This window comes from Eulemur rufifrons, chromosome 30 (genome assembly GCF_041146395.1).
Source record: "Eulemur rufifrons isolate Redbay chromosome 30, OSU_ERuf_1, whole genome shotgun sequence".
In the NCBI taxonomy this organism is placed as follows: Eukaryota; Metazoa; Chordata; class Mammalia; order Primates; family Lemuridae; genus Eulemur; species Eulemur rufifrons.
The window spans coordinates 11,714,203-11,730,728 of record NC_091012.1 but is presented as its reverse complement, the minus strand read 5'-3'; the positions used below and the strand labels follow the sequence as shown (position 1 = coordinate 11,730,728).

The following is a 16,526-nucleotide window of genomic DNA, read 5'->3' as shown; positions in this document are numbered from 1 at the left end:
GGGCTTTGGAGGAAGAGAGAGAGAGAGAGAGAGAGAGGTGATATGCATATGTGTTGGCAGGTGGGAGCCACTGGTTTGCCTCGGGGCTCCTTGAAGTCACCTTTGCTCGTGTTGAGCCCCTTGGTGCACTTCTGCTCGGGCTAGAAAGTCCAGTGCCATTCGTTTTCTGTGCAGTTCCTGCTAGGGAGTTAGATGGTCTGGTTCCGTCGCGGAGATGGGGCGCCACCTGGCACTGGCAAGAGTAGGAACGTCCTCGCTCCCAGGAGGTGAGCCAGCTTTCCCATGCGAAGCAGACGACAGCCAAGCTGATGACAATGACCAGCACTTCAACAGGAATTCTGGATGCCAGGGAGAGCTGTGCAGGGAAGGCCCATTAGGAGCTTCTGCCTTGCTTTGGCCTCATGCCCTACCTAGGCTCATGCCTACCTTCTCCGATGGAGGCCAGAGGTCAGAGAAGCAGAGACTCTGGACAGAGAACACCTGTCCCTCCACAGGGGCCTTTCTGGCTAGCTCAGCCATCCAAGGTGGCATCCCCGTGGCAGTTGGCAGCGCTTTCTCCTGCCGGGGTGCCAGCTTGTACCCCGACACCATGCCCCCATATCTTTTTGCTTCCTCCATGGTTGCCGAGGGCCTGGACCCTTCTTCATCTGCATGAACCGTGTGCGCCAGAAAACATTCCCATTCCATCAAGGTCAGCATTGGGGGCATCCACTGCGTGAGGCTTTCCTTCTCCACAGTGCCTTCTTAGTGACTGGGTAGGCCTGACGTCCGTGCCCCTCCGCCCAGCCATTTGTTCTGCCAGCAAGAGAGGCAAGTCTTTGTGTCAGTGCCCCATTGCTCGTTCCCCATGATTCCCACGGGCTGAGTGGCAGCACACCTTTGCTGGCCTTTGCCTTCTGAGGAAGAGGCTGTTTCACTTGGCATCTGCTCTCCCTTCGTTCCTTTCTTGCAGGGAGATCTATGCTTGGCTTGTTCCTGGGGAAGTGTCAGCACGGGTGGGCAATGGCTGGCAGGAGCCATTACCCGCCACTGTTTTCACTGAGGGGGTGGGGCAGGAGGAGGAGGGACTGCGTTTTGTGTGGCTGCAGGTTGGTGGTGGCCCTGTTCCCCTTCGCTGAGGTTGGGGGGCTGAGTGCACTGCCTGCGTAACCGTTTTCTCTTCGGTCAAGAATGCCCAGTCTTGCCCAGGCCTGCAGAAGCGGGCCTGTGCATGTGTTCCTAGGTAGGCTCTGCTTTCCCCGAGCTCTCTGGGGGCCCTCTGTGTCCCTGGAAAGGGTGTCTTCTCCCCAACGTCAGTCTTGGAGTGAGCCCTTCGCGGTCTTTTAAGACCCCTTCCTTCCTTGCACCCTGCTTGACTATCAGGTCTTACCCAATCGCCACTCTCTGCTCATACTTGCTGTACGTGGGACTTGACTGGCTGTGCCTTTCCTCCTACCCTGAAGAGCAGAGAGGACAGGCTGTAGTCCCAGGCAATGAAGGCTCGGCCTAGTGGGGTTAAAAAGCTTCCGTCACATTGTCCAGGAACCTACAGCAGAATCCATGGACTTCTCAGCCATTGACGCCTTAGCCCGCCTGCTGACTGTGTACGAATAGTATTTAAAAGGAGATACAATTAAAGATCGAGGAGATATTAAAAAAATAAATTAGATTATAAACAAATATTTGGCAATGTCATCAAAAATAAGAAAAAGTTAGCAAATTCCTGGAAAAATATAAACCACCTAGATGACTCAATAAAAAATTAACAAATCTAAATCATTATAGAACTCTTAAACATTTTCAATTAGTTGTGCACGTATTTCTGCAAATAGAATAAACCATTTCATGTTGGCTTTGTGAGTAAATTCTAAGAAGTATTTAATAAATCAACAATTCCACAGCCAGGCATGGTGGCTCTCACCTTTAATCCTGGCCCTGTGGGAGGCTGAGTTTGTGGATTGCTTAAGACCAGGAGTTCAAGACCAGCCTGAGCAAGACTGAGATCCTGTCTCTAAAAAAATAGAAATATTAGCCGGTCATGGTACCATACACCTCTAGTCCCAGCTACTCTGGAGGCTGAGGCAAGCGGACCACTTGAGCTCAGGAGTTGTAGGCTACAGTGAGCTATGATGACTCCATTGCATTCTAGCCTGGGAAACAGAGCAAGATCCTGTCTCAAAAAAAAAAAATAAATAAAGATAAAAAATAAAATAAAATAATATAAAATCCACCCTTACAGAAACTGTTTCAGAAGACAAGAAAGAAGAATCTCTCTTAAATCATTTTATGTTAACAATATATCCTTGATACAAAACTAGACAAAATAATTTTAAAGAACATTGATATTGATAAAAACAAATAAAAATAGAAATATATCATACAAACACCTATGGGATACAAGAAAAAGCAGTACTAAGACAGAAGTTGATACCAATAAACCTCTACATCAAAAAAAGTAGAAAGAGTTCAAATAAACAACCTAGCAATGCACTTTAGAAGACAAGAAAGAAAAAATAAGTGAAACCCAAAATTAGTAGACAGAAAGAAATAATAAAGTTTAGGGCATAGATGAAATTGAGATGAAAACACCATAAAAAGATTATCAAAACAAAAGGTTAGTTTTATGAAAAGATAAACAAAGTTGACTAAACTTTAGTTAGACCTGGAAATAAAAGAAGATCCAAATAAATGAAATCAGAGATAAAGAAGGAGACATTATTATTATTACCCAAGAAATTCAAAGGAACATCAGAGACTATTACATAGTCTCTTATGATGCCAATAAATTGGGAAATGTAGAAGAAATGGTCAAATTCCTAGACATATACAGCCTACCAAGATTGAATCATGAAGAAATAGAAAACCTGAACAGACCAATAATGAGTAACAAGATAAAAACACTAATAAAAAGTCTCCAAAGAAAAGCCCAGAACCTGATAGTGTCACTGCAGAATTCTATAAAATATTTAAAGAAAAACTAACACCAATTCTACTCAAACTATTCCAAAAACTTGAAGAAGAGGAAATACTTCCAAACTCCATTCTACAGTCCAGCAATACCCTGATACCAAAACTAGACCAGGACACAGCAAAATAGAATAGTACAGGCCAGTATTACTGATGAACATAGATGCAAAAGTCCCCAACAAAATACTTTCAAGCCAAATTCAGCCACATATTTAAAAGATTGTTCTCTATCATCAAATAGGAGTCATCCTAAGGATGCAAGGATCCTTCAACACCTGCAAATCAATAAGCATGATACATCACATTAAGGACAAAAACCATATGATCATTTCAAAGGTATTCAATAAAATTCAACATCCCCCTTCATGATAAAAACTCTTAACAAATTGGTTATACAATGGGAACATATTATAACTCAAAACAGTAAAGATCCTATATGACAAAATCACAGCTAGCATCATAGTGAATGGGGAAAAATTGAAAGCCTTTCCTGTAAGTTCTGGAACAAAGACAAGTTGGCCACTTTCACTGCTTTTATACAACAGAGTACTGAAAGTCCTAACCAGAATAATTAGACAAAGAAAAAATTGAGGGCATCCAAAGTAAAAAGATGTCAAATTGTCCTTGTTTACAGATGATACTATCTTATATTTAGAAAAACCTAAAGATTCTGCCAAAAAACTTTTAGAAGTAATAAATGAATTCCGTAAGTTTTCAGGATACAAAACCAACATTCAAAAATTAGTAGCAATCCTATATGCCAATAGTGAATGATCTGAAAACGAAATCAAGAAAGCAATCCCCTTTATAATAGCTATAAAAAAGTTAAAATAAAAGACCTAGGAATAAACTAAACTAAAGCAGTGAAAGATCTTTACAATGAAAACTATAGAATGCTGGTGAAAGAAATTGAAGAGGACACAAAAAATGAAAAAATATCCCATGTTCATGGATTGGAAGAATTAATATTGTTAAAATGTCTATAGTACCCGAAGTGATCTACAGATTCAATGCAATCCCTATCAAAATACCAATGAAATTTTTCACAAAAATAGAAAAAGCAATTCTAAAATTAACAGGGAATGACAAAAGACCCTGAATAGTCTAAGTAGTCCCAAGCAAAAAGAACAAAGCTGTACATTCCGTTACCTGATTTCAAAATATACTACAAAGCTATGCTTACCAAAACAGCATGGTACTAACATAAAAAGAGGAACAGATCAACGAAACAGAATGGAGAACCCTAAAATAAATCCATGCATTTACAGCCAACTCACATTTTACAAAGGCACAAAGAATATACATTAGAGAAAGGACAGTCTCTTCAACAAATGGTGCTGGGAGAACTCAATATCCATACACAGAATAATGAAACAAGACCCCTATCTCTCACTATATACAAAAATCAAGTCCCAGTGGATTAAGACTTAAATGTAAGACCTAAAACTATTAAACTACTAGAAAACATTTAGGAAATGCTTCAGTACATCGGTCTGGGCAAAGATTTCTCGAATAAGACCTTAAAAGCACAGGTAACCAAAGCAAAATTTGACAAATGGCATCATATCAAGCTAAAATCTTTTGCACAGCAAACGATCAACAAAGTGAAAACCTATAGAATGGGAGAAAATATTTGCAAACTACTCATCCAACAAGGGATTAATAACCAGAGTGTATAAGCATCACAAACAAACCAATAGCAAAAAATCCAAATAATCTGATTTAAAAAGGGGCAAAAGATCTGAATAGACATTTCTCAAAATAAGACATACAAAATGCCAAAGGTATATGCAAAAGTGCTCAACATCCCTAATCATTAGAAAAATGAAAATCAAAACCACAATGAGAGATCATCTCACCCCAGTTAAAATGCCTATTATCAAAAAAACAGGGCTGGGCGCGGTGGCTCATGCCTGTAATCCTAGCACTCTGGGAGGCCGAGGCGGGAGGCTCACTCGAGGTAAGGAGTTTGAGACCCTGTCTCTACTAAAAATAGAAAGAAATGATCTGGACAGCTAAAAATATATATAGACAAAAATTAGCCAGGCATGGTGGCACATGCCTGTAGTCCCAGCTACATGGGAGGCTGAGGCAGAAGGATTGCTTAAGCCCAGGAGTCTGAGGTTGCTGTGAGCTAGGCTGATGCCACGGTACTCTAGCTCGGGCAACAGTGTGAGACTCTGTCTCAAAAAAAAAAAAAAAAAGAAAGAAAGAAAGAAAAGAAAAGAAAAAAAGAACAGAAAATGAATGTTGACAAGGACTGAGAGAAAGGGGAACATTCATACACCGTTCATCAGAAAGTAAACTAGTACAGGCCCTATGGAAAACAGTATGGAGGTTCTCAAAAAACTAAAAGTAGAACCACTACCCGATCCAGCAATCCCACACTGGGTATATATCCAAAAGAAAGGAAATCACTATATTGAAGCAATATCTGCCCTCCCATGTTTATTGCAGCACTAGTCACAATAGCCAAGATGTAGAATCAACTTCAGTGTTCATCAGTGGATGAATGGATAAAAAAGAAGTGATACATATATGCAATGGAGTCGTATTCATCCATAAAGAAGAATTAAATTCTACATTTGCAGCAACATGGGTGGAACTGGAAGATATTATGTTAAATGGAATAAGCCAGGCACAGAAAGACAGATATGGCATGTTCTCACTCGTACGTGGGAGCTAAAAAGAATATTGATATAATGAAGGTAGAGAGTAGAATGATGGCTGGGAAAAGTAATGGGGATGGGGAAGAAGGGGGGTTAGTTAAAGAGAACAAAACTACAGTGAGATAGAAGGAATACGATCTAGCACAAGAGAGCAACTATGGTTAACAATATGTATATTTTAAAATAGCTAGAAGGGAAGAATTGGAATGCTCCCATCACAAAGAACTGATAAATATTTGAGGAGATGGATATCTTAATTACCAGATTTGATCATTACACATCATATGCTTGTATTGAAAGATCACATGTACCCTAAAAATATGTGCAACTAGTATGTATCAATAAAAATTAAAAATGAAAAAGAGAACAAAGGATGAGTGGGGAAAAAACCTACTAAACCAAATGTTAGCAAACCAATTCCACAATGCATGAAAAGATAATACTCATGTCCAGGTGGGCTTACTCTAGGAAGGCAAGATGAATTTCATATTAGGAAATTCGCTTAGATACTTTACCACTTTAATGTATTTTTTAAAACCTGTGTTATGATCTCAGTAAATATGGAAAAAATTTCAGGAATATCTCACTGATGTCTCCTTCTACACCTTCTATCTAACATTGTATTCTGGCAATCCAAATAAGACAAGAAAAAGAAATAAAGGATTTAAGCTTTGGAAGTGAAAAAATTTAAAAATATCTTTTTTCACAAACGATACTTTTCCCTAAAAGATAGATTATATAAGGCAATTATTAAAAATTAATAAGAGAGCCTGGCAAAGTTACATTGATATGCGATCAATTCACAAAAGTCCATTGCATTTCTGTACACCAGGAGCAAACTGAAATTCAATTTTTAAAACATACTATCTACAAGTGCAACAAAAAATAATGTTTCTAAGAATAAATGCAGCAAACGTGTACAAGACTTTAATGTAAGAAATCCTAGAACTATGTTAAAAGACATTTTTTAAAAAACCTAATTAATGGAAACACATGTCAGATGTATAGTTGGGAAGACTCAATATTGGAATCACATCAACTCTCCCACAAATTAATTCATAGAATTAGTTAAATCCTAATTAAAATGCAAATTAAGGTTTCATGGAATTTGACCATATGATTGCAAAGTGTATATGGAAGTTCAGGTTGTCAGTAGTTAAGACGCTTTTGAACAAGAAAAGCAAGGTGATGGTACCTGTGTGACCCAATATCAAAACATATTAACACAACCGTGTGTGTATCGGAGCAGGAATAGACAAACCGAGCAATGGGCCGAAAAGAGAGCGAACAAACTGACCTATGAGTATAGTATGGAAACCTGATTTACTGCTGTTTCTATGGGAAAATCTGGACTGTTCACTAATTTAAGTACATGAAAATGAATCCACACTTCACACCATACACATACAAAAAAAATCTTTCCAGATAGACCAACATTTTTAATGTCAAAGGCAAACTCTAAGACTTTGAAGAAGGGGAAACAACAACACATATAGACAATGCAACCTGCAAAAAACAACTTGGTGTCAGAGACGCAGCTCTGGTCAGTTTAGCAGGTGTGGCCCTGGAGTTTTGCTGCCTCAGTTCCAATCCCTGCTTCATCACTTCCTAGATGAGAGGTCTTGGGAAAATTACTGAATTTCCCCAAGCAAGTGTCTTCATCTGTAATAACGGGGTAATATTAACACCCCCTGCAGAGGTTTTTGTAAAGGTTCAGTGAGATCCTTTCTGTAAAGTGCGTAGCACAGGATCAGCACGTGGTAGAAGCTCAGGAATGCCGCCAGGACAATGACCTGGCCATTTGGACAACTGTGGGAGAATCCAGGGAGCCAGAGCCACATTTCCTGGAGAAAAGCAGGAAATTCAAGATTTGATGCCCTGGGGAGGGAGGCCGAGGATTTTGTGGTGTTCCAGGGGGAAGAGCTAGTTCTGAGGGAGACGGATGCCAGAATACAGAGGAAATGTTTAACCATTTAAAAGAGACCAATGGCTGTTTACCCCAGCAGATTTTGCTGTAAGATGGGGCAACTACACAGCCCATTTCTCTTTAACCTGTTTTCTTTTTAATTTCATATATTGCAGACATCTCATCATGTCAATATATGCAGATCTGCCACATTCTGGATTTGCGTAAGATCCTGTAGTGCGAATATAATATGTAATTGATCCACTCTTGATGAACATTTGGATAGCTTCCCTTTTATGTTTTTTTACTTTAAAACCACAGGAAAAAAAATGAATCAATAGAAATGTAAAAACAAGCACACATATGTATCTACGTGTGCATGTGTGTAGATAGATAAGGCATTTCAAATTGGAGTGGTGATGAAGAGACCCCATTCTCTACCAATTTCTCTGTAAGTGAAATCATAGAATCATTGAATGACAGGGTAGATGGGGCCTTAGAAATATCCAGTGGGATGACTTTAAGTTTATAGTGTTGTTTGTTGCAACACCATTCAAAGTAGCCAAAATACGGAATCAGCCAAAATGCCCATCGAAGGATAAACAGATAAAATGTGCAGAGCACTAAACACAAATGGAAACATGTAATTGCTGAATGTTATAAACTCCTACTCTAGGCTTGGCTGGAGGTAGGTGCTCTGCACATGTCACTTCTCCTTACAACTCTCTTCTGAAGAAAGTACCGCTAGAGTGATCATGTGACAATAAGGAAACTGAGGTCATATTGTTAGCAAGTGGCACACTTGGCAGTCCAACAAGTAAAACCTAGAAGCCTGAATTATTCTGGTGAAGCACGTGTGGGACTGCACAAGCCTACCCGACCTGCTCTGCTCTGTACACACACCTCTGGCTTTTCCACTACCCCCGGAAGATTCCCAGACCCAATTGCAAAATCGGTTCTTTAAACTGAAGATGAGGCCCAGAGTCCTTCAGGGATCCAGCCAGCAGTAGGTAGTGGCCAAGGACAGGGACACCGTGGACCTGTGGCTCCTCAGCAGACTGCTGCCTACGCAGGGAGTAGCCAGGCGGGCCCTCTCTTGGGAGAAGGGGAGCTTTACCCGGGAGAAGCCAGAGCAGATGCTGATGAAATCCCCGAGGTTCTGTGATTCTCTGACAAGGGAGGCGAGGTCTTCACTTCCCTGCCTTTTCTGAATCCTCTTCAAATTGTAGCAGAGTGCAGACACTAAGACACATAATTTATCACCACCATACTTTTCTTCCTAAAATGTTCTCATCATCTAATCACATCACGACTCAAGAATGCAGAGGTGTCACTCTCGGCCTGCAAAAAGGCTGCTCCGGTTGCCCAGGGAGCCTCTGCATCCTCGGAGACAACCTGGGCATCACGGAAGAGGAGTGAGGGTTAGGACACAGCTGACCAGGGAGATCTGGGTTTCCCTGGCCTCTGTTAAATTTGTATTTATTAATTTTTAAATTCCCATACAGTAAAATTCACTTGTTGGGTGCATAGTTCTAGATTTGACCAATGCAGGGGATTGGGTAACCACTATCACAATCAAACGCACAGCAGCTCCTTCACCCCCAGTGACCTGGGTGCCACCCTTGGCCCTTCCCTGCTCAGTGGTCCTAGGTCTTTTGGCCTTTTCCAGAATGTCAGGTAACTGAATCCACACAGAAGGAAGTCTGTGAGTCCAGCTGCTTTCAGCGGGCATAAGGCATCTGAAATTCATAAATTCTGTTGCGTTAATCAACAGTGTGGTCCTTTTTACTGCCGAGAGGTATTCTGTCGATGGAGGAGCCACAGTTTGTTTATCCGTCCACCCACCGAGGACTTCGGTTTAATCAGTTTGCAGTTAGAGGCAATTATGAATAAAGCCACTATAAATATTTACATACTTTACAAATGTAAGCACAGTTTTCCTTGTTTATTTTTTTTTTAACTTGGGTATATTCCTAGCTGGGATTACTGATTTGGTAAATGAATGTTTACCTTTCTAAGAAACTGTCAAACTTTTTGAAAGTGGCTGCACCACTCTGCATTGCTGCCTGCGATGTACAAGTTTCAGCTCTACACACTCACCAGGACGTGGTATTTCCGATTTTTAACTTTACCTACTTGTAGCTACATCACCTTGTAACAGAATTGGCATTTCTCAATTCCTTGTAATGCTCAGCATCTTTTCACGTGCCTTTTGCCATCAGTATATCTTCTTTGACGAAGTGTCATTCAAGTCTTTTGCTCATTTATTTTTAGAGAGGTTTTAGATTCACAGCAAAATTGAGTGGAAGGTATAGAATTTCTCATATACCCTTTCCTCATATATCGAAAAATTTCAAAATTTTACATGTTATGCTTACCTCTATGATATAGTTTGCATTTATTTTTATATCTTTGCATACAGTTTTCTGATTATTGTAGCATCATTTTTGAAAGGATTATCCATTCTCCATTGATTTGTTTTTGTTCCTTCCCCCAACCCCACATGGGAGCCTGCAGCCCACACCTTCTTTGGTCTGTAGCTCTCTTCATCATCCCATAGGAATTGATAAATCTTTTTGGTATATTCTCTCCCATTTCTCAATGAACATTCAACTACCCCCACTTATGGAGTATTCATCCCATTCTCTATCCTTCCCCATCCTAAGTGAAGGAGCCAGGGAAGGGCCTCATTGTTCCTTCCTCCCACTCATTAAGGTAGCTGATAGTCTGGATAGTTCACACCCAAATATTTGAGGATTTCTTATTTAAATTTAAAATAGAAGTTGCCATAGGAGACTCTATATGGTATTCTTAATACAGGTTTTCTCTTGCCTTGATGAAAGCTTTTTTTTTTTTTTCCTTCCAACTATAATTCAAACACAAAGAAAGAAATTTGGGGGCTGCTTAAAATAACTGAAAAGTGTGAAATGTTATTGCCAGAGCTGCAGAATTTTTTTAAAATATGAAGTAGTTTACCCATGGATTTGTGATTTCTTTAAAATTCTAACTTTGACACAGATATATCTTCAGTGACTTAAGACTTCATTTTCCTGCTCTAAAGGAGAGGTGGTGTAAAGGTTTGGGAGTTAAAATGCCAGACCCTGCCTGTAAAAGACTGTTTCCATGGCGCCCCTCCTCCGGCCTCCAGTAGAATCCTGTTCAAAGATAAGAATGTTGAGGTAAAAGTTCTTAAGACTATAAACCACTGGGAGGAGGGAGATGGGAGGGGGAAAAGGAAGAAATATTTGAGGGTTTTTTTTACTTTTTTTTAATTTCAGCATATTATTGGGGTACAAAATTTCAGGTTATGTATATTGCCCATGTCACCCCCACCCCCACCCCGCTGAGTCAGAGCTTCAAGCATGTCCATTCCCCAGACAGTGCACATCACACTCATTATATAGGTATACACCCATCCCCTCCCCGACCCCACATCTGCCCAACACCCGATTAGTGTTATTCCGAAATGTGCACTTGAATTTTTACTTCTAGAATTTTGAAAAGAGATGAATCTAGGTAAAAATAATTTAGGATAACAAGGTGGTTTGTGAATAAAAACTAAGTGCTTTGAAATAGAAAACATTGTATCACAAAGATGTTTACATGTGGCTGGCTTATTTTTTCATTTAAATGCCAGTGGCTTCATTGCTATAGAGGAAAAGCCTCAGAGGTCTTCTATTAAAACTTTGGTTAGACTCTTAATTCACTTAAAAGTTAGAATAATTAAGCCTCATGACATGAGGGATGTGCCTTTGCAATTGGGAAGTGCTGTACTCACTTTTCAGAATATTCAAAAATTGCAAAAGAATGAACAAATATATTATGTGAATTAATTGATTGTACCTTTATATACAAAGCATGTAAGTACTTTTGAAAATTTTTGCTCTGCTTGGTGGTTTAAAATAAGCCTGTGAGTGATTTTACAAAACAGTTAGTAGATGGGTAGCATAGGATGAGAGTCCAAAGTAGTCTCTTTCTATCATTCTTTAGGATGTACAACACATTTTCATGTACATCTTATTTGGCCCTTCCAAATACAAATATAGCCTGTGTATATTCTCTCTATATTTCTGATGAAGAAACAAGGACTTAAAGATCTGAAATGACTGTGTAAGACAGCTACTGAACCACACAAAAGTTCTAAGTCCTCAGACTGGCATGGAGGTGGCAGATATGCCAAATTTGGTTCTTAAAATACTTTAAAAGCTGAGGAATGCATCGTATTAATATTTTACCCAGCTATTTTTTAAAAAAAATTTAGAGATAGATTTTGCTATCTTGCTCCACCTGGCCATGAACTCCTAGCCTCAAGCAATCCTCCCTCTACAGCCTCAAAAAATGATGGGACTACAGGTATGAACCACCATGCCTGGCTTGCATTGTTGGAAAGTACTTAAGTGTATAGCAATGGACTTGTAAAATAAACTGGTACATCCACACAAAGGAGTTCTATGAGCTATAAAAATAATAATATCTCTCTTTACTGCTATGGAGTCATCACTAGGATGTTATATGAAAAAGCAAGAGGGAGAACATACATTAACTTACATGAAAGAAAGCAGGGAAAATATGTGTTTGTTTATTTTAAAAAAAACACTGAAAGGAATTTTTGTGTGTGTGTGTGTGTGTGTGTGTGTGTGTGTGACTGTTTTTCTCTCAACTTTAGTAGGTAGCCAAAGTGAATATTTGCCCAAGATATTGTTTTGGTATGGGTTTTCCACTGAATGTCAAGTATTTACTTTTTGCTTTTGAGTTAGTGAAACCTTTGTTTTTTAGTTTATTGTGCATTATATAGTATATATATTGCTCTTGCATTTCATTCACTCCTCACAATGTTTTGATTTAGGTAGTGGAGAAATTATACCTGTTTTATATATGAGAAGACAGGCTTTGAGAAGTATAAATTGAGTTTCCAAGATTTTAAATAAGACTTGGTAGATCAAGAATGTAATTTCCAGACACATTGAATATAGGAACAAAATTAATAGAATGACTTATATGGGCCTCTTTGGATATTACATTTTTTCTCACCCTTTTTTAGTGTACTAAAGTAATTAAGCTTTAGGGTTAAAACAGTAACATTAGATAATAAATGAAACAGAGGTACCAGTAACACAGAAATGTTCTTAAAAGTCTAAGAAATGGAGTTAAGTGCTCTTAAGGAATATATGAAGGAAGAAAGGAATACTACAGTATATGAATTGTCACAGCTCAGTCACAGTCACTAAAATAAATTGAGGATTAAAAAAGTTAAGGCAAGACTTAGAGTTGATGCAGAGACAGATAAAAAATTGAGAGACTTAAAATATTTGTGTTATGGGCCATAAAACTAATACAATGTGCAGTATAGGGATGACAGAGCAGGTCAGTAAATGCAATGAGCCTTTACATAAATGGGTGCCCAGCAGTTGGCCCAGAAACTGCTTCTATTTCATTGGGATATACTGCAGTCAATGTTGAACTCAATCTCTTTCTCTGAAATGTACTGGTTCTTTGATTAATTTCTTGGTTACTGCCCTCTCCCTTTAATATTTTGCAAGGAAAATTATTTCTCAGTAGTTTACAATTGTATAATTTTAACACTGTTAGCCTTTAATAATGCATTTCATTTATTCTAAGTTACATATATTTTTACATTTTAACATCTGTGCAATTGAGAGGAATCTTACAACTAGTAGAATCTTAGAGGAAAAGCAGTATTCAACATTAGTGAGGTGTCTTATGGACTTTTTCCTCTGAGGGATGTTTACCTTAATTAATTAGTTTATTGTTTCCTCATATGACAACTTTTATTATCCCATATGATGGCAAAGTTTGTCTTATGGAAATTCAATAATCTGTTTTGTAGTCTCACTTAAATAGGAGATTATCCCACTTTGGTGACCTGCAGGCATAGGTAGGATCAAAATTTTTTAGAAGCTGTTCTATGACCTGCTCCAGAAGATAATTTTGATGAATCCCCAAATTCACCATGCTGTGGGAAGAAAAACATGGGAGTTTAGCTTTGGATATTGAGGGCAAAATGAAAAACCTCACTTTCTGTTATGACAGTGTTCCTGTAGATTAGAAAATTAAACTTTTTATGCAGCCCTCTTAAATCTGCCATGATGAATATCCCAGATACATCACGGATAAATAAATGAGTTCATTTATTGAATGGAGTTAAAATTAGCCTTTTATTATCTAAAGAATGCTTGCCAAAAACCACTGTTTATTTTACTATATTTGATATATTGAGCTGGTGTCTGACAGTAATTGGCCACAGCATCACTTGCTACTTGAGACTGATCCTGAAATGTGCTCGTCATTTCAGCATAGAGGAGGGTGATAGTGTTCCTATTTGATAAGTACAAGGAGGAGGTCATGTAGATGATTCATCTACTAGTTGCATCAGATTATTCAGGTACAAGTTAAAAAAAAAAGAAGTTGCCTAGCCTAGTTTTAGTCCACATGTATGGAAAGATTCAACCATGGTGCATTTCTCAGTAGAATTTTTATATTGTTGCCACCATATTTCTTCATATTTATTACTACACACTTCTTTCAAGACTGCTAAAAGTGATTAAAATTGATGTGTACCTATTTTTTAGACAGAATCTCACTCTATCTTCCAGGCTGGAGTGCAGTGTTGTAATCATAGCTCACTGCAGCCTTGAACTTATGGGCTCAGATGATTCTCTTGTATCAGCCTCCAGAAGTGCTGGATTACAGGCATGAGCACGTATGCCTGTAATCACAATGTGTAGCTGTTTTTAAAAGCATCTTTTTCATTCTTCTAAATTATCACGTCTTTTTCCTCTACAGATTTAACTTTGGAATCAAATCCAGCTGACTATCCAAGGGCAAGAGCAATTTTTCTGAGCAAATCTAAAATGGATGGTAAGACAATATTTTTTTCCTCCAAGAAAAGACTAAAAACTGTTTCTGTTTTATGGAATGCCTTATAGAAAGTACTTAGAAGAACTCATAATTACTTTAAAATTTTCAACTTTTCATTTGTTCACCTGTCATTTTGACATTTGATACACTTGCCTCTAGTTGTCACTGTTTCACTGAGAACATCTAGACTTTCTGCTTATACAATTTGCCACCTCTTTATGAACACAATAGGCCCCATGATTTAGAAGTGGTCATAGATTTATCCCCATCTCTCCATATTTCTTTACCCTTCTTGCCCTGCTCCAAAGAACACACTTTAAAGATGAACAATCGGATTTAGCCTGCAGTTAGGTTTTTATTTGAGCAAATGAAAAAAAACTCAGTTGTTTACATGTGGGGATTGAAACTGTGATTTTGGCCCCTTTTAATACAGTGATCTAACCAGATGATCCTGTCACATCCACATCTGTCCTGCTCAGACATTTAAGCTTTTCAAAACCTTTTCATCCTAATGTAATATAAACATGCGCTGAGGTATTTCCCAGAGGTTGGCCTCAGTAAGCGAAACTACTGCCAATTTTCCAATCCTGCTTGTTTTAGGATGAGAATCAGAACCCTAGGATTGTTCTGCACTCCTGCTTATGTACCTTAATGTTATGTTAAATCTTAGTTTATTTGCTAAAAAGCCATCTACACCCAGGTTTTTCAGTTGATCTCAACAGCAAGAATACAAGAAGTGAGGGTTGTATTACATAAGAATATTAGAAGTCGGCCTCTCCCACGGGTCATAGGAGCTGCAGCGGCTCTAACGCAGACCGACCTGGCTCTGGCCTCCGCCGCTTTGGGCCCAGGCCCCGCGCCCCTGGTCCCGGCTCCCACAGCGCCGCCCACTGGTGCTGCCCCGCCGCAGAGAACAAGACCAGCCCCGCAGGGCCTGCAGGGGGACCCGGGGATGGAGCCCTGGCTTCGGGCACGGGGCCCTTGGCTGCGTGGGCGGGACCAGCCCAGCGGGGCGGCTCAGGTGTGGGCCGGCGGCGCGCGGTTTACCTACTGCGGAGCGCGGCGGCAGAGACTGGAAGCCTGCGGTGTCCAGCCGGCTTCTGCTGGACTTCTTAATGCAGCAGGAGGATTACTCGCCCAGGGTCCCTGATGCAGTGACTGGTTACTACCTGAACCCTGCTGGCTTTGAGGCCTCAGACCCACACATAATTCGGCTCATCTCTCTAGCTGCCCAGAAATTCATCCCAGATATTGCCAACGATGCCCTACAGCACTGCAAAATAAAGGGCACAGCCTCTGGCAGCTCCCGGAGCAAGAGCAAGGACTGCAAGTCCACTCGAACCATGGAGGACCAGGCCACTGCCCTCAGCGAGTATGGCATCAATGCGAAGAAGCCCCACTACTTCACTTGGGCCACCTGACCTAAATGTACTTCTCGGTCCCATGTCCCCACATCAGCCTGTGTTCTTAATAAACTGGATTGTGACAAAAAAAAAAAAAAAAAAGGAATGCAGCACAATAAAAAATAGGGGTTTCTTTTTTTTCTATCCTTTAGAAATGAAGAAATGGGGTGTCTATCTATACTGCATTTCCATAGTTTGTGCGTACTTTGCCTGTCTTGAACCAATCATTTCTGGTTAGGATCGCTGTATTTATCCGTTTCTTGCAGAGCCGTGAGCTTCTCTCATGTAGAGTGTGTGGAAACAGAAGAAAACTATCCCATCCCCCTGTCTCTTCAGTGGTGAGAAATGTGTGCCTAAAATGCCATCCAGCCTCAGAGGAGGAGGCAGTGTGGGAAACAAAGTGCAGCCAAAGTCCCTCTTGGAGCATTTACTCTTCTGACCTTTGGTACAACAAAATTATTTTGTGTTCTGTAGGTACCATGTTCAATGCAGGTAGCACACTCATTTTAAAATTTCAATTTCAGCTAGGTTACTTTCCAGTTATGTAAAGATCAATTTATTTTTCAGTGACATATTAGATCACCAATAAGGATGCTTCCAGGGATTCAGATGCATCTATGGATTGGTGCCTGAACAGAAACTGGTTCTTAAGAGCTGTCCGCTGGTAGATACTGGTAATTAAAGTAAGCTGTGTGTCAATGTAGAATTAGAAGATATTACTGG

General features: G+C 39.7%; 1 pseudogene; it reads left to right on the top strand.

Annotated features, from left to right (window-relative positions):
- Positions 1 to 1,170: 1,170 nt before the first annotated feature.
- On the top strand, positions 1,171 to 15,821 carry LOC138378435 (transcription initiation factor TFIID subunit 10 pseudogene; annotated as a pseudogene).
- The last annotated feature ends 705 nt before the right edge of the window (positions 15,822 to 16,526 follow it).